Genomic DNA, 27,415 nt, shown 5'->3' on the forward strand with positions numbered 1-27,415 from the left:
GCTAGTTAGTGTAATAAAAACATGAAACTAATGAAAATTATTATTTATTTTACTAAAATTCTGAGAAATCACAATGGCACTTTTAGTTATGATCTTAACAAGTTATTTCTGGGTTCTTTTCGGGATGTGAAGTTATCTCTCAAGGATAGGATTCGCTAATGAAATTTCTATGCAAAGTTTAAGATTGTTACTGACTTGGCAGAATGGCTGAGAGCCACACCTACCCAACTTGAATAATTATCCGTGAGAATGTTGCTAGGTATGGTCAAGGCTGTCACGTGTGAAATGCAGTGAAGTGTACTGTTGTGGAGGAAATATGAGGCTCGCAAGAGCTGTAGCGCACAATACCATAAGCTGCGATGACTGCTGTCTGCGCCGCTCGCTGCTGACAAATAAGATAACTTTCGTTCTATCTGGATTGATCTTCGCCAATCAAACTATCCCTACGCCTTGATAAAGCCAAGGACTCCTATTCATCCGTAGTCTAACTATTGGCGTGGTGAACTGGTCAGATAACCAGTCCACCATGATGCCTCTCAGAATTCACTCGCAGCCATTTAACTATCCGTTCACACCGAACAATAAGTGTGGCGGCCAACATAGTAAACAACACTTAATCGCAAGGACTCAATACAGAGTCGCACTCCGATTCGCTCTTGACAGAGGTGCTCTCCCAGTGAAGAACTGAGGAGAGACTTGTTCCTCGCTCTTTGAGAACACGTATGAGCGCGCACGCTCTCGTTACGTGTTCTTGCTCCAAGAGTGACAACGGAACGGCCCCTCTCCACGCCAGACGTGAAGTGGTATATCTTTTGGTCTCTTCCATTACTCCTTCAGCTCAAGGCGTCAGGAATATCGTCTGCCAATCAGCATTGCTCTTCTAAAACGGGAGAGTGACGTTTCGTTTAAGGCGACCAATCCGGAAATCTGTAGCATCGGCGTTTGGCGTTTGCTGTCTCCCTGTGAAAATCTCTGAAACTGCGTGCTATATTTGTAAAGAATGTATAGGCTGGGCGCTCCCACACAATGTAGCGGAATTTGCTTTTAAGCCGAACACGGGGTCGTCCTTTCACTTGGATAAGCGCTGTCTGCTCTATGGACGGTCACCGGCCGACGTAGATAGGTGGGGTCCGGCCTCCTGGCGTGCGGTTGCTCTCCTGAACTAAAAGCCCCTGCGACCGTCGTGTCTTGAATGTGTGTGTGTGTGTGTGTGTGTGTGTGTGTGTGTACGCAGCCTCGAGTATTCCAATCTCGGTGCGCATTTGCGATTTATTAGTTATTTGCATATCGTTTACATGAATTCATACAAAATTGACTTACATTATCAAGTTTGGGTTCCAATGAAGCGTCTTGATGTGCATAATATGATTGTGAGGGCGGAATATGTAAGCAATGAAGGTCAGGAGACCACGACATCTTATAATCTAGCATTTGAATTTAGACTTGGAAGACTTACTGTTAGTTTGATAGTTTATGACATGTGTTCAACTATTGCACTTAAGTTTCGACCTGAAGTAATGACGCCACGCACCGAAGAACACCTAAAGAATGTAGCACAAAAATATTTTCCGCTACGGAAATTCCCCAACTACACCGGAGCAATAGATGGACACCATTTTGAACTTAAATGCCCACCACATACTGGATCTAGTTATTTCAACTATACTTCTCTGTAGTTCTAATGGGTGTTGCTGTTTTGGTAACTGATGTAGGCGTTAGAGGGAAACAAAGTGTTGGGAGGAATTTTTACGACCAGCGAATTGTTTAGACGGGTGGGAAACAACGAATTTGAAGTACCTGACCAAAAATTCTAGCTAAATGGCAATGTTTCAGCACCACACGTTCTCACTGAAGATGAAGCCTTCCCACCGAAACCGTACCTTCTGCGTCCATTTCCAGCAAAACGAATAACGGGACATCAAGGAAACTTCAGTATTTATCTATCAGAAGCAAGACAAACCACTGAATGTGCTTTTGGGATTATACGAACCAAGTGGCGAATTTCAGAAACATGCTTAGAAGTACCGAACGTGTCGAAAATAAAGACGTTTAAACAAATTGCTTGCATATTGCACAATAGTATCAGGCACAGGGGTGCCATTAACGATGCAGACTACAAATCCGTCCTCCGTACAGAGACCATGAATGAATTAAGAACTCCAGTAAATCCCGTTCCAGATCAACATAGAAGGCCAACCGCCGAAGCAATGGAAATAAGGAATAGATTCATGACCTCTTTTATTCGAGAGTCGTCATTCTGTGTCAATTATTGGTGGCATATTTTAATGTTACAACACTAATTTTACTAGTCATTGAACTATTTCTTGTCCAACACTGGTAGACAATAATAAAAGAAATATTCAATAGAAAATGATGATATTTATAAGCAACTGGTCAAAATAATAAGTTAATCTTACCTGACAAGTTTATAGTATTTCCTATTCCATTCCATAATTTCTTTGTCACAATGCTGTTTTTGTAATTAATGTGACTATCATTCTACAAGCATGGTCTGGAGTGAACTTTCGAGATCAACGGCTCGCACAGTCATTTTTTTCCCCTGCCATCTTTGCTGCACGAGAGCTTCTAAGCAACTGGAAAAAACTGAGCGGTAAGCTGAACTTAATGTCTGGAACGAGCGGTGAGCAATGAAGTTCAAGCGACAATATGTTTCGCGTTGCCGCTCGCGCTTATCGTAGCCGGCCGTCCCATATTTCCTTTAAGTCAATGTAAACATAAATGTGAGCGGCGCCGCTTTGTCGCTTTTGGCCTATCGCTCGCCGCTTACCGCTCGCATCGTAGCCGGGGCCTAATACTCTGGCTGGCCGCACTGAAGAAACTCCCTGATCTGATACACAGCAGTACAGCGTTCTGCGTCCTGATAAAAGGAAATCCATTGTCTCCATTAATCAAACCAATCGCCTCCTTATAAAGTTGTTCTAAAAGCCGAACGTACTGGTAACTACCAAGGTCTCGCCAAATTTCATCCCGTGTCCCTTGTTCAGATTAGATTAGACTCAGTTTTCGTTCTATAGACCCAAAAACGAGATGATTCCCGCGGATGTGGAACAAGTCATAAAATATAACACAAAAAATCAAAACATTTGAATAGAATACTGACTACCCTGATGATTTGTCAGGAGATTGTGAAACATGTGAAAATATTTCAGTAAACTGGAACTGCTAATATTTACAAAATTAATACACTGCCAGAACGTAACACAATTATGCACTACTATTAAATTCATCGTACACAAAATGCCTAATCTTGACTGTTGTGACAAAGTGCTGTCAGAACTTGAATCTAACAGACATTTTTACTTAAGCTGGCCTAACAGTCGCTGTTAAGATATTTATCTATAGAGTAGGAGGAGTTGCCTATCAAAAAGTCTTCCAAACTCTGTTCAGACTGTGTTTTATCTGAAACCAAACTTTTAATGGTTGCCGGCAATTCATTGAAAATGTGTTTTTCTGCGTATTGGACCTCTTTCTGAACCAAGGTAAGTGATTTTTAGGTCTTTTTACGTAGAGTGTTTGTGGTGTGCGTACTCTAAGACCTTCGGTGCAAACACCATCGGACTATTTGACTTGTCGCTCTAACGAAGTAGGCGAGTGTCAGCAATATGTCTCGTGGTCTTATCGTGGCGTGTTTATCTTCTGCCGTTAGGTCAGACGATAGAAATGCCACTTGCATGCTTAGAGTAGCAGATTGACGGTGACCAACCTTAAACAGAACATGATTAACTTTCACACACGTTTATTAAAATAATAAAAAGCATAGACATTACCTAACTTGATTCTGGATGCGGTTTACAGTTGAAATTCTGAAGTTCCTTTGGTTTTGGTACGATAATCTTATTCTCACATATCTCTGATACTTGACAAAGTGTCTATATACACTCCTGGAAATTGAAATAAGAACACCGTGAATTCATTGTCCCAGGAAGGGGAAACTTTATTGACACATTCCTGGGGTCAGATACATAACATGATCACACTGACAGAACCACAGGCACATAGACACAGGCAACAGAGCATGCACAATGTCGGCACTAGTACAGTGTATATCCACCTTTCGCAGCAATGCAGGCTGCTATTCTCCCATGGAGACGATCGTAGAGATGCTGGATGTAGTCCTGTGGAACGGCTTGCCATGCCATTTTCACCTGGCGCCTCAGTTGGACCAGCGTTCGTGCTGGACGTACAGACCGCGTGAGACGACGCTTCATCCAGTCCCAAACATGCTCAATGGGGGACAGATCCGGAGATCTTGCTGGCCAGGGTAGTTGACTTACACCTTCTAGAGCACGTTGGGTGGCACGTGATACGTGCGGACGTGCATTGTCCTGTTGGAACAGCAAGTTCCCTTGCCGGTCTAGGAATGGTAGAACGATGGGTTCGATTACGGTTTGGATGTACCGTGCACTATTCAGTGTCCCCTTGACGATCACCAGAGGTGTACGGCCAGTGTAGGAGATCGCTCCCCACACCATGATGCCGGGTGTTGGCCCTGTGTGCCTCGGTCGTATGCAGTCCTGATTGTGGCGCTCACCTGCACGGCGCCAAACACGCATACGACCATCATTGGCACCAAGGCAGAAGCGACTCTCATCGCTGAAGGCACGTCTCCATTCGTCCCTTCATTCACGCCTGTCGCGACACCACTGGAGGCGGGCTGCACGATGTTGGGGTGTGAGCGAAAAACGGCCTAACGGTGTGCGGGACCGTAGCCCAGCTTCATGGAGACGGTTGCGAATGGTCCCCGCCGATACCCCAGGAGCAACAGTGTCCCTAATTTGCTGGGAAGTGGCGGTGCGGTCCCCTACGGCACTGCGTAGGATCCTACAGTCTTGGCGTGCATCCGTGCGTCGTTGCGGTCCGGTGTTGAGCAATTCGGTGGTACGTCCACCCGGCCTCCCGCATGCCCACTATACGCCCTCGCTCAAAGTCCGTCAACTGCACATACGGTTCACGTCCACGCTGTCGCGGCATGCTACCAGTGTTAAAGACTGCGATGGAGCTCCGTATGCCACGGCAAACTGGCTGACACTGACGGCGGCGGTGCACAAATGCTGCGCAGCTAGCGCCATTCGACGGCCAACACCGCGGTTCCTGGTGTGTCCGCTGTGCCGTGCGTGTGATCATTGCTTGTACAGCCCTCTCGCAGTGTCCGGAGCAAGTATGGTGGGTCTGACACACCGGTGTCAATGTGTTCTTTTTTCCATTTCCAGGAGTGTATTTATCTTCATGGCTATGTACAGGAATATGGTAATCTTATTAGCTGCACACTGAAACTTGACTATGGACTGCTACAGACTAATGCAGACTAGTACAGCCTAATGCAGACTGGTACAGACATATGCAGACTGAGTAATCGGAGTTCTGTACACTCGTTATAATACCTCGCGCGTTCAGGTATCACTGCGCGAGTGTGATCCACGAGGAGAAAAGGTTCTACGTTAGCAGCAATCTCATTGGATGCGTTACATATTAATACGCAGATCGGCGGAAGCAGAATTTGGTCCGTCTCTATGACAGCGCTATCTCGTAGTGCGGAGACGGACGAGCGTTGCGCCTGCACTATTGTGCTTAGCCGGGCGCCCTCTAGTGGGAAAGTTGTGTACGCGCTGACTACGCGGAACTATGTACACAACAGTGTTCTTATTCATAGTTTTGATTCTGTGAATTGACCTGTTGGTTGGAAATAGAGACATTTTATTTTTAACAAATTTCATTAAGGATCGAATATAATGAGAAGCAGTGGTTAGAATACAAAGTTCCTTGAACACGTATCTACGTGACGTTCATGAATTCACACCACAAAGGAGTCTTGTTACACCCTTTTGCACACTAAAAACTATTGCTCGGTTTGACGAGTTATCCCAAAATATGATCATGTGTGGCATAATAGAATTAAAGCAAGCAAAGTATGCAATTCTGTTTAATATTTATACCTTCTATATCTGGCATAATTCTCACTGTAAATACAGACTCGTTTAGGCTCTTCTGCAGTTCTGTGGTGTGCCCTTCTCCAGTGAATTTATTAACGAGTTTCAATCCCAGAAATTAACACCGTCAACCTCTTCGATCTGCAGGTCTTCATATGTTATACACTTGCTGGAAGGTAACTTCTTATAGGTTCTGAAATGCATATATTGGGTCTTTTCAAAGTTTAATGACAGTTAATTAGCTTTAAACCATTTATTAATGTCAGTGAAATTTTGATTAGCAGCCATTTCAAAATCAGTACTTGACTTGCTACTTATTGCAATGTATATATCATTTGCAAACAAAACAAACTTAGCATCTAGCAATCTAACGGACGAGAGACCATTAAAGTACACAAGAACAAGCAACGCACCCGAGATGGAACCTGAGGAATACCACATGTAATTAATTCCCAGTCAGATGAAGGCTGCCTGCTTACTCCACAAGTATTTCGTAATGACATCCTGAGTTTCATGTTAGTTAGGTAAGACTCGAACCACTTCACAGCACTGCCAATGACACGATAATATTCTAATGTACTCAAGACAGGCTTTTGACAGGCCACAGGAAACACCAGTAGCCTCCAGTTTGTTAGGTAATGAATTAAGTACATTCTCACTGTACCTGTAAATAACTTTCTCTATAAGGAACCGAAACTGTGACTTGGAAAATGTGTGATTAGCAGTCAGATGCTTAAAGAGACGCTTGAACACAACGTTTTGAAATAATTTTGAAAAAGCCGGCAAAACTGAAATTGGTCGACAGTTTGACGGTTCTCTTTATCCCCCTTCTTGTAAGGAGGCTCAGCTTCTGCATATTTTAGCCTGTCTGGAAATGTTCCGCTGATAATAGACTGATTACACAAATAACTGGAGATGGAACTCAACTCGCATGAGCACTCTTTGATTAACTTCGTTTATAACCACAAGAACCACTAGAATACTTTGATTTTAAGAATTTTGTAATGGATCTACTTCTTTGGGAGCCGTGAGTGTCACTACCATTTTACTGAAGTTATTTCTAAAGAATGGTCTTAGATACTCCATTCCACTCTTTATTAAACCTGATAACAAAAATGGTTCAAATGGCTCTGAGCACTATGGGATTTAACTTCTAAGGTCATAAGTCCCCTAGAACTTAGAACTACTTAAACCTAACTAACCTAAAGACACCACACACATCCATGCCCGAGGCAGGATTCGAACCTGCGACCGTAGTGGTCGCGCGGTTCCAGACTGTAACGCGTAGAACCGCTCGGCCCCCATTGCCGGCAAAGCTCTCAAAAACAGTAGCCATGTAACTGTTTTAAGAGGTTTGCAATCTAGATGCACTCGTTACTAACAATGTTTGACTACCGCCGATTTTTCAGGCTGCTGCAGCTTCGTGTGAATGGCAATGTTTCATGCACCTATCATATATTTTGTGAATAGAAACACCCATGTAAATCTTCCCACAGTGAAAAAGAATTTTGCATACTCAAACTTCCAGGTCCAAAATCATGATTGATGGGGGTGAGTAGATCCCTAAACTTGACAGCTGGACAGAACACATTCTTAATGCCAAAACGCTGTATAGGATACCTTGTTTATAACTGAGGTTTGAAAGAAAAAGACGGTGACGATTCTTTAGATGAGATTTTTATCATAAGCCAATAAATGTGGCAGGATTTAAATTAGTATAGAAGACAGAAGTGCAGAAACAGGTGGAAAAATTGCAAATTAAGTTAGGAATAAACTTTTACCACTCTACGGTAATCTAAGAATTCATTTAACAAACTGACAAGAAAAACAGCAATTAAATAACTATGTTAAAACTAAATTGATCTAATGACCATGTTGAGAACATAGAACCAAAATACGAAAGGAATGATGATATGAAGCTCATTTTCAGCACAAAGATGTATTAATACAAATATGCTTATGACTTTCATTTGAGTATTTAACTTTTTATTGGTCCCGTTATAGTATTATTACAAAAATGTTTAACAGTAGCTGCAACTCTTTCCTAGAAGCATCCTATCACGTCATCTGACTCCATGTTTCCTAACCCTCGTCCACCCATCTGTAACACTTATATCGATTAGAAGTAGATTTATATTATGTAACTGTGTATCTGAATTTATGAAGTGTGTATCCTATGTTGTTTTAAACACCTTGATATAGGGCACAAAAATTAGAGTTTTGTAATGTATATATGAAAAAAGCAAAAGAATATGTTGAAATCGTAAATTATTCTAATATGAATATATTTACAAAAAGAAAATGTTTGTTAAAAGCTATTTCATGCTTAGAGAATTTGTATTTGTAACATGTAAAAGCTGTAGGGAAGTCCCTCCGCAACGGAAGTGGCATTTCGCGATGTAAATGCTGGGTTTGGCGGTCAAACTGAGCGGCTCCTTTGTGTGAACAGCAGGCAGTATGTGGCTAGCCTTAGCACGGTACACTTCGCCGGTGCTGAGAGAGGCAATTGGTAGTTGCATTATAAAGGGATCTACCTCGGATGTGGATCTAGCTATTATTTGGTATTCACCGCATAATGGAATGGCTCTCATATGTTGAAAACCCGACGCCAAGAAGAGGTTTTATAGAGTATTCGTACATAAAGAGCAGTGAGTACAGATGGCCGCCATATCGCCTGCCACAATTCTTTGCCACTGCTCCCCAAACTTCATACATTCAGTTAAGTGATGTATACGTGCATGGACTAATTAATGTATGGGTTGTTTCAGTAATAACCATATAAAACGTAAAACCGTGTCGAGAACCATACTTTCGAACCTGATCACGAACCTACGCAGGGTCCTCACTTAAGAGATACTAAAACCGAGTATCCTGATTTAAATGAACAGTTATTGAATTCATGTGTTTGAAAGTGATTTTTTTGTCTAAAGAAAAAGGAGTTGTAAAATTTAAAGCTAAAACCACAAAAGTGAAGTTGGATAGGCTTTTGTTAAAGTATCCTTAGTTTATCATGAAATATAGTTTTTCAGGATTATGGTGCAAGATTGTGTAAATATTATTGTCTAGAATACGTGCTTCGCAGGTGATTAAAAAGCAAATACATACAAATCTTTAATGAACAGATGTACGATAGTAATGTTAGAAGTGAAGTTCTGCTCATTTTCAAAAATTGTGTGGTTTTGGTATCTATCATTAATGGTTCCTTTTGTGAAGTTAATTAAGCCTAATGTTGTATTTTATTGTCTTGCAATGTAATTTATGAACTACTCCAAGTGAAGTGAATGATTAGCTTTTGGAGTTAGTTTTTATTATGGTTATAATCAAAGAGCGTTGACTAGTGAAACTATATTAGTTTATGGATCCCTGTCATGTCCTCTACCTATTAAGAAAAAATGTAACTATTACTCCTACTAAGGAAAACTGCTGTAGAGGATCTTAAACAGTGTATTTATGATATTATTCATCTTTATTTGTGTTTGTGATGTCAGTCATATCCAAATTTAGCTCTGCACTTCATGCAGTGACATTCCAGTATTTGATTAAGTAATGTTCTTGAGTGTGGCTGTCATTAGTATGAGCTTGGTGCAAATCTACTCCCCATAATCTACTGGTGTGTGTGTTATTGGTAACTGCTGCTATACGCAGTATCGAGTACACTGTGTCAGTTTGTACCCTGTTTGCTATTCAAAGGGAAATCTCAACGATAGTAACTTCAATAGCCAATATTCCATTTTCTCAAATATATATTCCCAAATTAATGTGCCCTATTGGCTTGCCGACCATTCTTTTTTTCATTCATTTATGATTTTACCATTTTCATCAACTCCCAACATTAAAGCCCGTTTGGTTTTTCTGTTATTTCACCAAATTTGAAATTATAATTCGATACCCTTGCCCATTAGACACACGTGTGGTCACACTTCGAAATCCTCTCAGAGGGTAACATTAGCGTGTTTCACGGCACGTTAGTTATGTATGTGCCTTTCCCATGACAGGACTAAAGGTTTGGTTATTAAGGAAGAGTGAAAAGCGTTAGTGTTTGTACATCCTCGTTTGGTGACTTGGTCATTTCAAGCGAGTTAACTGGTGGTTGCCTCAACAAGGATGTGGCTGAAGTTGGTTGCTTCTTCTATCTACCATGACGGCGCCGCCCCCCCCCCCCCTCCCCACTTTGGCAGGTTGGTGCTTGGCTACCACGGGGCCCAAGCCTTTGCAGTATCTTTACCCTTCTGTGCTGCATGTCTAACCTCTCGCTATTCTTTTTCCCCTCCCTCGGAGAACATGTCTGCGATGTTTTAGGAAATGTGTTCTGCACTTTTAGTAGCCTGATGTCAGAACAGTCTCTCCACTGTTTATTTGTTCTTTTGTTCTTTCTTCGTTCCCATTCTCATATCCTTCCTCCATATCGGCGTTTGAGGTTCCTCTTTTTCTTCTTCCTCACTGCGGGCTCCTAAAGGCCGGCACACGCGTCTGACACGTAACATGTGACTGGGTTAGGCGTGATTTCTAGCCTTGGGTTGACAGGTAGGATTTGCGCTTGCCCCCTGGTACAGGCCAGACGCATGGAGAGGTGATTTCCTGAGCTGCTACCTTCTCATAGTACCAATTGGTGCCTCTGTCAGGAGGAGGGGGGGGGGGGGGGGGGGCTCCCCAGTTGGAAGGAGCGCGCCTTCGGAGACGCTGGCAATCACGGGGGATATCCTCGTGATGAGCCAATCATCATCTTTACAGCCAACGTCTACTAAACGTAAACGGAATGAGGCTAACGATTCCCAGACCCTCTCAGCCACACCAGGGTTCCTCGTGGTTTTACGTCCTCAAGATGGTCAGTCCTTTGGTGTGGTAGATCCGTTTATTATTCAGAAAGGTGTTGACGTAATTGCTGGTCCTGTGAAATCCTGCCCTCATATATGTATAATGGCACTTTGCTTTTTGAGACTACTTCTGATTCTCAAGCAAAACAACTGCTTATAGCTTCGGTCCTACATGGCTATCCTGTTTGTGTCGAAGCCCATTGAAAGCTTCATTCTTCCTGTGGTGCTATTTACACGAGACTGCTCGATGGTCTGATCAAAGCAGAAACCGAAATGTATCTTTCTGATCAGGATGTCATTGCAGTTCATTGAATGATGAAAAGATAGAGGTATCCTTAGTGCCCACACACGCACTCTTTTTCTCTCTTTTGATAGAGTGTGCTTTCATCAAACATAAAAAAAAATGGTTCTAATGTCTCTGAGCGCTATGGGACTTAACATCTGAGGTCATCAGTCCCCTAGAACTTAGAACTACTTAAACCTAACTAACCTAAGGACATCACACACATCTATGCCCGCGGAAGGATTCGAACGTGCGACCGTAGCGGTCGCGCGGTTCCAGACTGAAGCGCCTAGAACCGCTCAGCCACTCCGGTCGGATTGAAAGGGGAAAGCAGGGTATGAAGTTATTACAGTCGGATTGAAAGGGGAAAGCAGGGTATGAAGTTATTACAGTCCGACGATACATTCCGAACCCAATGCGCTGCTACCAGTGTCATTGTTACCACAACACTCGAATGTCCTGTCGATGCCTGGCCAAATGTGTAAGTTGTGGAGATTTGCTCATAAGGATGATTGTCCACCACCTCTTCCCTGCTATATCAATTGCAGTGGCTACCATGCCGCCTCCTTCCGAGACTGTTTCGTGTATCTCAATAATTGGGCGGTCCAGGTGATCCGGGTGAAGGAAAAACTGCTTCTCCCGGTCGTTTGCAAGTTGTTGGCTAGTCAGAAACCCTGTGTTCTACCATCCGGCTCTTTCAGTACTGTTGTTGCTACAGCTCGCTCCACGAAGGCCATAGCCACGAAGACATGTGTTCTCAAATTCAGCACCACGGTTGTAAAATATCCAGTGCAATGGTAGCATGCCTGTCTCCTATTCCAGCTGTGCAACAAGCCACCATACTTTCGCCTCACGAAGCGAAGTCACCTGCTAAGCTACTGGAAGTCTATGAAGGATAGAAGGAACACTCCTGCGAAGACTTATTACGTTCCTCCAGCCAACAAACATCTGAGACTCCCTCTGACAACTGGAAAGGCTCCAAGAAAACAAACAAAGGCAAACAGTCTTCTTCTTCGAAGAATCGGAGATCTTCTTGGATGGTGTCGCCACATGATACCCTCGAGTGGCCAACCTTCCTGTCGCTGGTACACATTGCCAAACATTTTTCTGCCCTGAACTCTGGAGGTCGCAGAAGGAGAATGCTGGCGCCTCTGTAGATCTCATGGAGCAGGATCCTCTAGTCTCTACGCCATGTGGCAGTGAGTCTTCGAAGACTGGCACTCTGCGGTCGCCGAGGTCGTACCCCTCCATTTTTCCCTCTTCCCTTTCCTCGTTATGACTCTCCTCCAATGGAGAGTTCGCGACCTTTGATCAAACGACGAGGACTTACCACTGCCCTTGGAATCACAGCATCCTCTTATTCTCTGCCTCCACGAAAAACAATTGTGTCCTCACGACCGCTTTGACCTCTCGCATTTCTTTCCATCCACTTTGACCGCCCCCCCCCCCCCCCCCCCCCACCAGAGGACGGCATTCCAACTCATGGGGGTGTCATGCGTTCATAGTCAATCCAACTGGCTTCAAGCTGTTGCCGCTCGCATTTTCCTTTCCTGCTTGACCATTTCCCTTTGTACTGTTTACATCCCTCTGTCATTTGGTGTCATCAAGGCAGACTTCCTCCAGCTTACTGGGCAACTCCCTCACCCCTTTCTGCTACTCGGTGACTTTCATGCATATTATTCCCTTCGAGGTTCTCCCAGAACATTCCAATAGATACCCTCTTCGCTGACCTTATCAGTCAACTTAACCTCATCTGCCTTAACAGGGATGCACCCGCGTTCCTTTCAGACTCCACGCACACCTATTCCCATTTGAACCTCTCTTTCTGCACTGCCCAGCTTGCCCATCGTCTCAGGTGGTCCGTTCTCTCTGAAACATACTCGAGCGACCATTTCACATGTGCTATCTGTTTGATGACTCCTACCCGACCTACGTGCACACCTAATTGGCAGATTTTTAGGGCCAACTCGAGGCTTTACTACTCTCTCTCGACCTTCTTCGAACAACATTTCCCTAGTTGTGATGACCAGGTAAAATATCTTATGTCATCCTTACCGCCACAGAGCGTTCCATTCCTCGCACTTCCTGTTTCCACGCTATGTGCCACTCGTTTGGCGGACTGAGGCGTGCCGCAATGCATTTCACTCACGGAGACGTGCTCTCCACGTTTTTACCGTCATCCTACGATGGAAAACCGCTTTCGTTATAAACAGTTGCTTGGAAAGTGTCTTCTCTTTCTTCGGTACATCAAAAAAGCTAGGAGAATTTCCTCTGCTAGTTCTTTTAACAGTTTTATGATGTCATAGTGGACCCCATTGCTATCCGCAACACCTTTGGCGCTATTATGCGGAGATTTTGAGCTCCACCCACTGTCACCCTGCCTTCTCCCATCGGAAACGATTGAAGGACGCTCGGGCCATGCCCTTCTCTTCTCTGTATCATGAATGCTACAATGCCGGCTGCACTATGCTGAAGCTAGATCATGCTGTCACTTTATCCCGATCCTCCCCCGCAGGACCGGACGATGTTCACATTCAGATGTTGCAGAACCTTTCTCTTGCGGGCAAGCACTTTCTCTTTCATATGTACAATCGCATCTGGGCAGAGGACACGTTTCCTAGATGCTGGCGTGAAGCCACTGTCAACTTTTGCTTCAGCCCGGTAAGTACAAACACCTTCCTTCTAGTTATCGCTCCATTTCTGTCACCAGCTGTGTTTGCAAGATGATGGAATATATGATCCATGCCTGGCTGCTACGGTGGCTCGAGTCTTGCAATTTACTAATCACTGCACAGTGTGGATTTCGAGCACGCCGTTCTGCAGTTGAACATTTCTGCGGAAATTCCAGATTGTGGCCGTATTTTTTGATTTGGAGAAAGCCTATGACATATTCTGGAGGACTAGTTCAATGGTTCAAACGGCTCTGAGCACTATGGGACTCAACTGCTGTGGTCATTAGTCCCCTAGAATTTAGAACTACTTAAACCTAAGTAACCTAAGGGCATCACACACATCCATGCCCGAAGCAGGATTCGAACCTGCGACCGTAGCAGTCGCACGGTTCCGGACTGCGCGCCTAGAACCGCGAGACCACCGCGGCCGGCGGAGGACTAGTATCCTCCATATTGTCTACACGTCGGGCTTCCTTGGCCGCATGCCCTGTTTCCTTCATGAATGTTCAAAAGACTGAGTTTTCGAGGCATGTGTTGGTTCTGCCTTGTCAGACACCTTTATCCAGGAAAATGATGTGCCTCAGGATTCCATCCTGAGCGTCGTCCTCCTTGCTGTGGCCGTTAAGTAAATAATGGCCTGTCTCCTGCCAGGCATTTCCGGCTCTCTTTTCGTTGACGATTTTTTCATCTATTTCAGCTCTCCATGGACTTGCCTCATTGAGTGGCTTCTTCAGCGATGTATAGATCGTCTTTACTCATGGAGCATCGACAATGGCTTTCGTTTTACCACTGACAAAACCATTTGTCACTACGCACGTCTTACCTGTCCGCTGTATGTGGTCCCTCAATGTCCTCCGTGTCCTCTATGGTACATCCTGTGGAGCAGATCGAAAAACCCTCCTCCTTTTGACCGATCCCTTGTCTATTCGAAACTAGACTATGAGTATTTCGTTTATGCATCTGCAAGTCCGTATCTCTTACGCCGTTTCAATATTATCCACTATCTTGGCACCCGTTTGGCCGCTGGCGCCCTTTACACTAGCCTGGTTGAGAGTCTGTATGCAGAAGCTGTCGAACTACCGCTGTCGTACCGCCGTGACCTTCTCCTCAGCAGGGACGCATGCAGTTTGTCTGACATGCCTGGCCTCCCACCCTATGACTCCTTCTTCGACGCCAGTACGGGGCGTGTTGCTTTTCTCTGTTACCTCCTGGAGTTCGCTTTCGGCTCTTACTCCGGCAGCTTAACTTGACGCTACATGCTACTTTTCCGATAGCTGTGAACCCTTCAGCACGTTGCCTTCGTGGACTTCATTCGCTTCCTAAGTAAATCATTCCTGTTTTCGTAAGCATCTTGATGTACACTGACTGCTCTAAAACTGACTGTGACGACGGGTGTGCCTTCGTCATTGGCACCGACCACTTTCGGTATTAGCTTCCGGAACAGTGCTTAATGTTTATAGCACAGCTCTTCTCCCTGTATCTGGCACCTCAATACATCCAGAAACACAGGCTTTTAATTGTGTCATATGCACCTGTTCTCTCAGTGCCCTTTAGAGCCTCTATGTGCTGTACACCGTCCATCCCTTAATGTAATGGGTCCAGAAAGCTTTCACTTACTCACTATTGATGGACCCACTGCGATGTTTATGTGGGTTCCTGGTCACGTTGGTCCGACGGGAAACGAGGCCGCTGACGATGCTGCTAAGGCTGCAGTCCTCGTTCCTGTACCCTCTAGCTCTCCCATTCCCTCCGATGATCTCTGTATTACCATCTGTCAGCAGGTGGTGTCACTTTGGCATCGTCACTGATCCTCCCTTCATGGGAGCAAGCTCCGCTGGATTAAGACTCTCCCAGGGGCTTGGACGACCGCCCCTCGGCCCTCTCGCTGTGAGGAGACCATTTTAGCTGGGGTGCGAATTACGCACTGTCTATTTAGCCATCGCCATTTCTTATGTAGTGCTCCCCCACCACTTTGTGCTCATTACCCTCAATATTTGACTCTTCGCCCTTTCCTGACGGAATGTATTTTTTTAACCACTTAAGTTCTTATTTATGTTTGCCATCTGATTTATCGGCTATTTTAGCGAACGACGAGCAGGCTGTCGACCGCATTTTACTTTTTATCCATCCTAGCAATATGGCTATGGACATTTAATCTTTAGTTCAAGACATCCGTTGTCCCTATGGCGTATTTTATGGACCTTTCTCCAAGTCCCTATTTTAGCTGTCATTCCTTCCGTCTGTTTGGCTTAACGTGTAGTCGTTTTTAACTCTCTTTTTGTCTTTGTGTTTTACTGTTCTGGCATGGGCGCGTGTGACTCTAGTTGTCTTTGCCCCCTAAAACAAAACAAAACAGAACAAGACAGTGAGACCTTTGTCCCTAAACACCTTAGTGTCGACGGGAAACTACCTTCCTTAATACTAAGAGGAAGATAAACAGTGTTTTAATTGTGAACTGCAGCAATCCTGGTTCCTTGAAAACTCTTCGTGACACGTTAATCGCGTATGGAGTAGAAAGAGAAACCGAAAGAACAAATTCGTCTCTGCGGTATAGAGACTCTTTTCTAGAACAACATGTGGAATGAAGCGCTGAATTGTTTCTGTTCACCGGTCTTTTAGAAAGTGTAGACTGCTACCAATCCATGTCATAAAAGCTCACATTCGTAAAAAGCTAGTAGTAGACAGTGTCGTCGTAAAGAAACAGAGTGGAGAAAACCGTAACACAATTACATTTCTGTTCTCAGCAACAGCAGAAATATCCCGAGAGCTCGTTTAACAACATCACTACATGGTATATGTGTTCTTCAAACCGAACTCTGTGTTTTCCCTACAACATACTCTCATTTATCTCACACACGTAGGAATACAGTGGAGATGAATGAATGAATACGTACGGGATAAGATATTCAGTAGCTGTGACGTCTTTGAAGCTAATTGTTAACTGTAGCATTTTAGTACAGTGGATTTATGAGTGGGTTATGGAATGTGGGAAAACAGTTGCAGTTAGACGTCTGCTCTGTTGCAGCGATTCTGAATCACTGAAATATTATTTTCACAGTGTGTCACACGAATCGATAAAAGAATACGACTCCGAAAATGTGGTTCTTATGACACTCACATGCATAATATTGAGATGTAATATGCTTCATGGAATTAGTGAACTGCAGTTAATGTAGCTGATGTATCGACTCATTCCTTGTTACAGAACACCTAAGAAACAAAAAAATCATTGTATCAACCATTATGTTTACCAATGTGTCTGCTACAGTCTGGAGTGCAGGGGCATATGTTTTTCATTAATCGACAGTCCCCTTTAAAATATAAGATGAGATATGTAGAACTTATCACAGTACATTGTTAGGGGCCTGGATGTTGAACCGTGACAGGGTTGTAAAGAGAACTGCTAAATTAGACAACTTTATGTGATATAGGTAATAGATTTTTGTTGGAAGGGGAACTCTGTTTTCTATATTCATTGAATGGAAACAAGAAATCCTCTATCTGCATTCTAAAACATATCGTATTTCACATAAAATGGTATAAGTAACATACACTACGTAGGGTATGGTATTAATAATTTATTAGCTCATTTTTTAACAAAAAGGATATTAAATAAAGTAATATAGGTAGTAAAGCAGGAGGTGAAAGAAGGAAGGATGGATGCAGAGGTTAACGTCCCGTCGACGGCTTGATTATTATGTACGGAACACACTCTTGCATTGAGTAAGTGTTGAAAGAAGATCAACCTTATCGTTTTCAAATGAGCCATATCGTAATTAGCCTGAGGCGATTTATGGAAACCATTTAAAATCGAAATTTTGATTGTTGGCCGGGATTTGAGCCACTATCTTCCCGAATGCGAGTCTAGTATCTTGCTACTGCTACTACTACTGCTACTAATACTGCCACCATTACTCCTACTGCTACTGATACAAGGCACGGGTGCGCGCATGTCTGTGTGTTTTGATAAATTAGTTTACGTGGTACGCTTCACTCGTCTGGCGCACTCAGATACACTCATCCGGAATTCAGAAGAGACACTGCGCTGCTGTAGGGGAACGGCTACATCATTCTGCGTCGTCAGTGAGCTCCACAGCGCTGAAGGCGACATCACTCACGTGTTCTTTCATATCACACACCATCAGACCTCATAAAGAATTCACGTTGGTGCTCAGAACCCGCAGAGATAGCGTGCCTTCATCCCAGATCCTTGTAAATAGGAGCATTCATTATCGTCGTCTGACTCCTGCTTTGTGTAAGGCGCTTTGATAGAAATTCTTTTTCCTGCGAGAAGTATATGTTCACTTTAACCGCAGAGTCGGAGACTGCTTGTTAGTTCATTTCCATGCATTCAAGTTTTTTTCAGAACGACAGCCTCTGTTGATAAATATGCAGTGTAACAACTTTATTTCTCTAATTTGAAATGACGATTTCTGTTTATTGGATCACAATCAATTGCCAATTTAGCACATTTATATAGTGGTTCTATGTTCCGGAAAAATCGATGCCTGTTGCTGTCAAACGCAACTGAAGCAATTCCAAACATCCAACAGCGTTGCAGGTCTCTATGTCGATATAACGTGTTGACGAATGTCTCAACAGTAGAAACATTCTGATGATGTTGAGGCGTTAAATTCAGTTCAGTGTTAAAAATTTGTTTTTCGCCAACCATTAATTAAAGCTTGAAACATATTATAATTTTAAATTGGAATGTGAAATTATTCAGGCTCTTTTATGTCTTAAAATCATTCGGCATTAGTACGAATAAACACATTAGGGTACATTGGAACACACTTTAATGGGCGCATACCATGGACTGATTTTTTCACTATATTACTTCGAAAGAACCCAACAGGTATCACGTTTCAGATGGGAACTATACGTGTCTATTAATGTGAACTATCGAATACTCTGCTGTTTTAGGTAGCAGAGAGCGGTCAAAATTATATATGCTAGAAATATTTCTATAAACTTTCGGAGCGAATCCTTCACACCAAAGCAAAGTAAGGACTACATTACTATCTGCATTGAAGGTACAAGGCGCGGTAGTTACAAGTAAATGTCTGTATGTCTCTTTATACTCTCAGCAGCAGTCACAGTTGCTCTCTTGAAGTGAATGATTCAGATAGCTCTTCAACACACGATACAGGGTAGGTCCATGCAACTGAGGGGAGCATGAAGTTTGTGTATGACGGGCCTTCAACATATTTCAGTCACATCGTTCGGGGTCTATAGGGCAGACAGATAGGTTTAGAACGATCAGTTATATGGTCTGCACTTTCTACACGATCTCAGTCCTTTCCATGAATTGCCGTGGGGCCAAATGAGTCAACTGGTTTGTGCAACAGATATTCCTGATAATAGAGTGCTTCGTCAACGCGTTGCGGAAGGCTGTGACACCATTCCTAAATGTTTAAGGATATTTGTAGAGGTCCCGCGGTCAGTGGCACTACATGTATATGATCTGGCAGATAGCGCCTGTGGCATTATAATTCTGTTCTTAGGTGACATAGTTAACTGGAGGCAGATTACGTGATTAGGAAATTGTTACGAATGCTAGCAAAGCTGCATGTGGCAAATGCTTCGTATAAGGCCTATAACGCTCTCTTCTGCAAAAATAAATATAGTGGATTGCGCATAAATAGACCAAAGGACCCGACATCACATGACTAAGAATACGTCATTGGAATCACTCACATTCGTCAGTTACCTAGGAGTCAGCTTATGGAGGATGTTAAGGTTGAGCGACCACATTAGTTAAACCATGGCGAAGGCAGATGGGACTGAACCTTTCGGAATGATCCTAAGGAAGTGTGATTCACGTACAAAGGAGGTGGCTTATGAAGCCTTTATTTTATCTGCAAATGGAGCATGGAGGGGAAAAGGCTCCCGTGCACTACGTATCCTCTGCCAGACACCATGTGGTGACTGCGCAGAGAATCATTACATCTTTGCCTCTTTATGGCTGCTTGCCTGTTTAACCTATCGATGGATATCCTAGTACGACGAAACGCCAGCTGTATGCCATTCCCACAGCGAATAGACGCGCTTATCTGGTTTGTATCAGATAAATAATATCGATATCTTACCACGAAACTTCAGTGGTTTCGCCATTCTATACTTCCACCACCTTCTCTACAAACGAATGTCGCTAAAAAATGTGAATACAGTTCATGCATAAATTAATCACGTTTAACGCCTTCCAGTATCCGTAAATAAATAACGATGCATTTAATGCCTTCCAGTACGCAAAAATAAATAACGATGGGTGTGAAACTTACCCTCTCGTCTCCTCCGTCCTTATATATGGAGTGAGTTATCAAAGGACTACAGATTTGACTGCGAGTCATAGAGTAATATGGGTGGGTTCATGCTGAGTAGATCGACTTCCAGAATGGAAGGCAGGAAGATCGGGGTTTCACGCTCTACATCCACATCTACATACATACTCCGCAACCCACAGTACGGTGCGTGGCGGTGGGTACCTCGCACCACAACTAGCATCTTCTCTCCCTGTTCCACTGCCAAACAGAACGAGGGAAAAATGACTGCCTATATGCCTCTGTACGAGCCGTAATCTCTCTTACGTTATCTATGTGGTCTTTCCGCGAAATGTAAGTTGGTGGCAGTAAAATTGTACTGTAGTCAGCCTCAAATGCTGGTTCTCTAAATTTCCTCAGTAGCGATTCACGAAAGGAACGCCTCCTTTCCTCTAGAGACTCCCACCCGAGTTCCTGAATCAGATTTGACTGACTCGGGCTGAAGAAAGATGAGGAAGGAAACCGAGGGGGTCGTTTCAAAGAAATCAGTCCGCAATTTAACGTAAGGTATTTGAAAGGCCGTATTCATAAATAAGAGTTCAGTGTCTTGCCATTGCGTTACCTCAGTTGGCACTTCGTGAAAGACTTCGTTTCAGTTCTATGACATCGGCTAGAACACACTCAGTACACGTTAACCAGGTAACTGAACAAGCATACTAATAGACTCAAGCCTTCGTTGGATAAATAACTTGGTCCTCTGTCATGAAGATAAATTGTCAAAAGCGGTATCGAGGTTCTGCGTTCCTCAAGAAAATGTCAAAGACCGTTACTTGTCACGATATTGTTCCGTACAGTGGCATGATTGTATGTATCGTGACAAGTAACCGTCTTTGACATTTGACGCTGAGTTCTTTTCCAAAGGAACAACCTCATAGTTCGCCGTAAAGAATTTATGAAACCCACGGGAAACTTACACTGATCAGTTAAAGCGTTATGACAACCTACGCAATAGCCGGTATTTCCATCTTTGCCATTGATAGCAGCGGAGACGCGTCGTGGTATGGAAGTAATTAGGACTTGATAGGTCGCTGGAGAGAGTTGCACACACAAGTCACCTAATACCCGTAAATTCGGGGGACGGGGACTACGAGCTCTGGCGCCACGTTCAATCACACCCCAGACGTATTCGATCGGGTTTGGAGCTGTTTCCCGGGAAGATGGTAGATTCGCGCCCTCCTATCGGCATAGTGAAGAAGGTATGGGATTCATCATACTATACCACGTCTGCCACTGCGTCAACCTCTACTGCCGGTGGTCATGTGCCTATTTCAGTAGTAGATGCTCATGTCGTAGCGTTAACATTGGTACATGCGTGGGTCGTCGGCTGCGAGAGTGTTCGGTGCACATCGTGTTCAGACAGACTCGTGCTCTGCCCAGCATTAAAGTCTGATCATAGATCCAGCACAGTTCGAAGCCTGTCCTGTTTTATTAATTTACCCAGCCTACGACGTCCGAAAAGTGTAACGAGAGGTTGCCGCTCAACCCCATGAAGACTGGACGTGGTTTCACCTTGGTTTCGCAACGTGTTGAAGACACTCACCACAGCATTCCTCAAAAACCCATCACACTCTGCCCTCGGTGAAACACAGATAGCGCGTCTTCCCCATTCTACACACGGACAGCACGCTCAGCGATATTTCATGCACCGTGCGTGTGTTTGCCTCGCAGTCACTCCTTGCCAGGTGACTCTGCTATCGCCTGGGCGGAATTGTATCGACAGTGGATCGGTGGTCATAAGGTTGTGGCTGATCAGTGTATATCTGGATGGCCAGGTAGTCTCACTATGCAATGAAAACTGTAACAGGATGTATAAGGTGTTCAATGGGATTCAGGTCAGGGCTTTGTACAGGCCAGTCCATGACAGGGATGTTATTGTCGTGTAATCACTCCGCCACAGGCCATGCATTGTGAACAGGTGCTCGATCGAGTTTGAAGATGCAATCGCCATCAACGAATTTCTCTTCAACAGTGGGAAGCAAGAAGGTGTTTAAAACATCAATGTAGGCCTGTGATGTGATAGTGCCACGCAAAACAACAGGGGATGCAAGCCCCCTCCATGAAAAACACGACCACACCATAACACCACAGCCTCTGAATTTTACTGTTGGCACTACACACGCTGGCAGATGGCGTTCAGCCGGCCGCGGTGGTCTCGCGGTTCTAGGGGCGCAGTCCGGAACCGTGCGACTGCTACGGTCGCAGGTTCGAATCCTGCCTCGGGCATGGATGTGTGTGATGTCATTAGGTTAGTTAGGTTTAAGTAGTTCTAAGTTCTTGGGGACTGATGACCACAGCAGTTGAGTCCCATAGTGCTCAGAGCCATTTAGATGACGTTCACCGGGCAATCGCCATGCCCACACTCCGCCATCGGATCGCCACATTGTGTACCGTGATTCGTCACTCCACACTACGTTTTTCCACTGCTCAATCGTCCAATGTTAACGCTCCTTACACCAAGCGAGGCGTCGTTTTGCATTTACCGGCGTGATCTGTGGCTTATGAGCAGCCGCTCGACTATGAAATCCTTGTTTTCTCACCTCCCGCCTAACTGTCATAGTACTTGCAGTGGATTCTGGTGCAGTCTGGAATTCCTGTGTGACGGTGTGGATATATGTCTGCCTATTACACATTACGACCCTCTTCAACTGTCAGCAGTCTCTGTCAGTTAACAGACGAGGTCGGCCTGTCCGCTTTTATGCTGTACGTGTCCTTCCACATTTCCACTTCACTATCGCATCCGAAACAGTGGACCTAGGGACGTTTAGGAGTGTGGAAATCTAGCATACAGACGTGTGACACAAGTGACACCCAATCACCTGACCACGTTCGAAGTCCGTGAGTTCTGCGGAGCGTCCCATTCTGCTCTCTCACGATGTCTAATGACTACTGAGGCCGCCGGTATTGAGTACCTGGCAGTAGGTGGCAGCACAATGCACCTAATATCAAAAACATGTATTTTTGGGGTTGTCCAGATACTTTTGATCAAATAGTGTAACTTCGTGGCAAATGAAAACTGTGTGCCGGGCCGAGACTCTAACTCTACCCTTTTTTCCTTCGCGAGCAAGTATCTCCGGCAGTGCCTTATCTCTTACATTCCAAACTTCACAGAAGCCCTCCTGTGATACTTGCAAGACCATCATTCCTGCAAGAAAGGATATTGCGGAGACATAGCTTAGCCACAGCTTGGGGGATGTTTCCAGAATGAAATTTTCACTTTGCAGGTTTCGCTGGACAGCTTATGTGAATTTTGGAAGGTAGGAGACGAGGCACTAGCCGAGGTAATGCTCTGAGGACGGGTCGTGAGTCGTGCTTGGGTAGCTCATTCGATATAGCACTTTCCCGCGAAAGACAGGTGACCCTACTAAGAGTCTCGGTCGGACAGACAGGTTTCATCTTTCAGAAATTTTCGTATCAGCGTACACTCGGCCACAGAGTGAAAAGTTAATTCTGGAAATGTAACGCAGTGTATCGCAGATAGACCAAGAGATCCGAGAATGTTTGACTACACGATCGCCAACAAGTCACTGTAATCAGCCCGAAAGCTCAAGTTGTAATATGTTTGGCTTGTTGGCCCTGTCCTTAGACCTGCCAAATCTGAAATATGATATTAGTTTATAAGGAAACATTCATTCCAGCCATCAAATTCGATATAAGGCAAGTGCAATGTTGTGCAACATGGTATAAACTTCACAGGGCGACACCTACTGCATCGTGATAACGCACTAGCTGCGTGGCCGAACACGTGAAACGACTGAAAAAACGGTTTCTCCTTGGCTCTCTAGAGCGCACTCTTGAAATGAAGTGTTGTTTTTGGTGGCCTGTGACTGTCCAGCATTCGAGAATGAAAATAACTGAAAGGTCAGACGCGAAAATGTGTCTAGGCAATTTGAGATGAAAGGAGAAAGACGTGAGTAGTGCAAGAGTGTGATATTACTGATTTAATTGTGATTCATTTCAGCTGTGGAGATTACTATTCAAAGTGATTGTGAATACGAGTGATACGTGTTCCACAGTGAAAGTTCTCGTGATAGACTAAAAGCGTTTTGACACCTCAAAAAATATTTTATTATTCGTTGTTCATTTCCTATAGTCAAACTGCCCATTAATCATTTTTAGCAATCCTCATAGCAGCCGTGTGAGTGTTGTGAACGGACCTACGACGTGATATCTTCTACGAAAGGGACACACCTATAGAAGACGCAAGATAATCGGAAACAACATTGGCGGCGTGTACTTGAAGCGTACGTGCTCACCTGCAATGCCCTTGTGAAATGTCTGCCTTTTACAAATAGCCCACATCATAACGTTTTGTCAGTAATGACGACTGGTGATGTTACAGAGTTTCAAGAATTACGTGTTCGGAGCTATGTATGGTCACACGATCACATAAACAGAGTAGTGATGAGTTCATTTGACGGGCAGTGATTTATATGAAGAGCCCTAAAGCATTGTAACGCACGAAGAACGCAGAACATTCATTCGGCAGATTTTTGAGTGTCGTTGGGCAGTCTGGAACCCTTACAAATTTCGATTTAATAGGAAATATAAACGGGCATTTTACTCAGCAGGAGAACTTTGCAAAAATTCTAAAGAAGTTCAAGTGAGAGAGACAACATAAAAGTGTTAGCTATCGCAGATAGCATCACTCTCCAAATGTTGAGAACTTACGTTTCAGTATGAAGCAAGAAACTTTACTTCCCACAACGTACATTTAACGTTACTGTGACAACAACGTGAAAATTATAGATACGGACTTACGTACAGGTGTAGTAGGTAGGCTCTGAGCACTACGGGACTTAACTTCTGAGGTCATCAGTCCCCTAGAACTTAGAACTACTTAAACCTAAGTAACCTAAGGACATCACACACATCCATGCCCAAGGCGGGATTCGAAGCTGCGACCGTAGCGGTCGCGCGGTTCCAGACTGTAGCGCCTAGAACCGCTCGGCCACTCCGGCCAGCAGAGATATAGTGATAAGTCTCCTACACACCTATCATCTGGAAATGAAAAGAGGAAAACGTTTTGGGGCAGTGAGTATCCTACAGCACGCACCGTAATATCGTTTGTTGTATGTAGATTTAGATGAATAAAACTACTCGTCTGCGGGATTATTACTTCAACACACCCGACCAAACACCGCCTCGGTGCTAAATCCTCGTTGATGTTCAGTGTATCTTTCTGTGTCTGTTTTTGTTACTTGTTGAACAAGCGAGTTCTGATGATAAATTATTAACGAAGATTATGTCTATACGTATAGCCACACATTTATCAATTTACCGCCGCTCATGACGCTTTGTGTGGGAGGACGTATGTTTACTGATCAATGAATCTGGAGTGCTTAATTCATCTTCTCCATGACAGGTCTCCGCCAACGCCAGACGAAAATACGGGCACTCACGCCCCTCCCATCTGGCAGGCTGCCAAAGAGTGTGAGATGCTCGTACTTTACCAGCTGAGGCCACGCTGGACAGTCTAGAGACTGCGTGCAAACAACCTTGACCGTGACCCGAAAAGTAAGTATTTGTTGGAAGATATCCTGAAAGAATACACTGGGTATTTGGAAAGGCATCGCAGAAAAAAAAAGAAAAAAAAACTGTGGTTCGAATGGAGTAGGAACTGGATCAAGTTTGCTTGCACTTTACCGTATTCATAATGCAGATTCCCGATTGCTGACGAATTTTTATTTTACTGTTTTGACTTTTCCCCACAATGCTAACTACGTTCATAACAAACAGTGCAGAGAACGATTCGTAGGTACTGATATTCCTCTTACAGCGGCTAGCCTTATAAACGTTTGGCTTCGTAACATATGACGTATTCGTTTCCGGACCAAAGTTCCCTGTCTCAGATTGACACGTTTTCCTTTTTCTATAATCACTACTGGCCTGGATTAACATTTTATAAACTCTCTGTACAGGACAAACCCGAACTACACCGACAAAATTACTAAGGTCGTTCAGTGATATTGTCTGAGAATTTTGCGGCCGGCCGGAGTGGCCGTACGGTTCTAGACGCTACAGTCCGGAGCCGAGCGACCGCTACGGTCGCATGTTTCAATCATGCCTCGGGCATGGATGTGTGTGATGTCTTTAGGTTAGTTGGGTTTAATTAGTTCTAAGTTCTAGGCGACTGGTGACCTCAGAAGTTAAGTCGCATAGTGCTCAGAGCCATTTTGAGAATTTTGCTGTGAGGGACGCGTGTTCTCCTGTGGATAGTTACATAGTAATCCATGCATACTTGTATTATAAAATTGTATGTGTGGTGTCACAGCCAGACACCACACAGGCTAGGTGGTAGTCTTTAAATCGGCCCCGGTCCGTTAGTATACGTCGGACCCGCGTGTCGCCACTATCAGTGATTGCAGACCGAGCGCCGCCACACGGCAGGTCTAGTCTAGAGAGACTTCCTAGCACTCGCCCAGTTGTACAGCCGACTTTGCTAGCGATGGTTCACTGTCTACATACGCTCTCATTTGCCGAGACGACAGTTTAGCATAGCCTTCAGCTACGTCATTTGCTACGACCTAGCAAGGCGCCATATTCAGCTACTTTTGATATTGATATTGTGAATCATGTACTTTCAAGAGCGACGTTCCTCATTAATGGATTAAAGTTAAGCATCAAACTAATTATGTCCGCTTTCTGAACTCTTATTCCTTGTCATGTTCCAGACTTCACGTCAGTATAGTTCTTCCCTCCTCACGCCAGCCTGCGTGAGCTAAAACGCGTGCCTTTTCGGCCTCCTCTAGTAACACGGTGTTGGCTCTTCAGCCAACACAACAATATGCATGTACAGGGGATAGGCAAAATAATGTGAAAAGGTGTACTTACTTGGAAACGGTTTATTAATAAGGGGTTGGACCCCCCTTTGCCTGTAATACAGCTGCGATTCATCTTGGAATACTGGTATATATTGATTTTATAGTCTCCTGTGGAATGATATGCCACTCTTCTAACTACTGTAGCGACGAGAGAGGCGGAAACCTGTCCCGAAGTCTGCGCTCCATTACTGCCCACAAGGGTTTGATAATGTTCAAGTCCGGGGGACTGTGCTATCCAGGGAAGAAGCTGCAGTTCAGTTGTATGCTCCTCATACCACGATTGCACTGTCCTGGGTGTGTGAATGGATGAATTATCGTCCTGAAATATGGTGTCATTGTGGGGGAACAACATTTAAATCATGGGGTGCACTTGGCCACCTAAAATGTACAGATAACTGTTGGCTGTAACACTGCCTTCGAAATCAGTGATGGGACCAGCAGCATACCATGATATGGCTGCCTACACCATCACACCTCCACCTCCATGATTAACCGTTGGAATCAAGCAATCAACACTGTAGGCTACTTTTGTTGTTCTCCTGACGCGTTGACTCATC

Source organism: Schistocerca gregaria, chromosome X (assembly GCF_023897955.1).
Source record: "Schistocerca gregaria isolate iqSchGreg1 chromosome X, iqSchGreg1.2, whole genome shotgun sequence".
Classification (NCBI taxonomy): domain Eukaryota; kingdom Metazoa; phylum Arthropoda; class Insecta; order Orthoptera; family Acrididae; genus Schistocerca; species Schistocerca gregaria.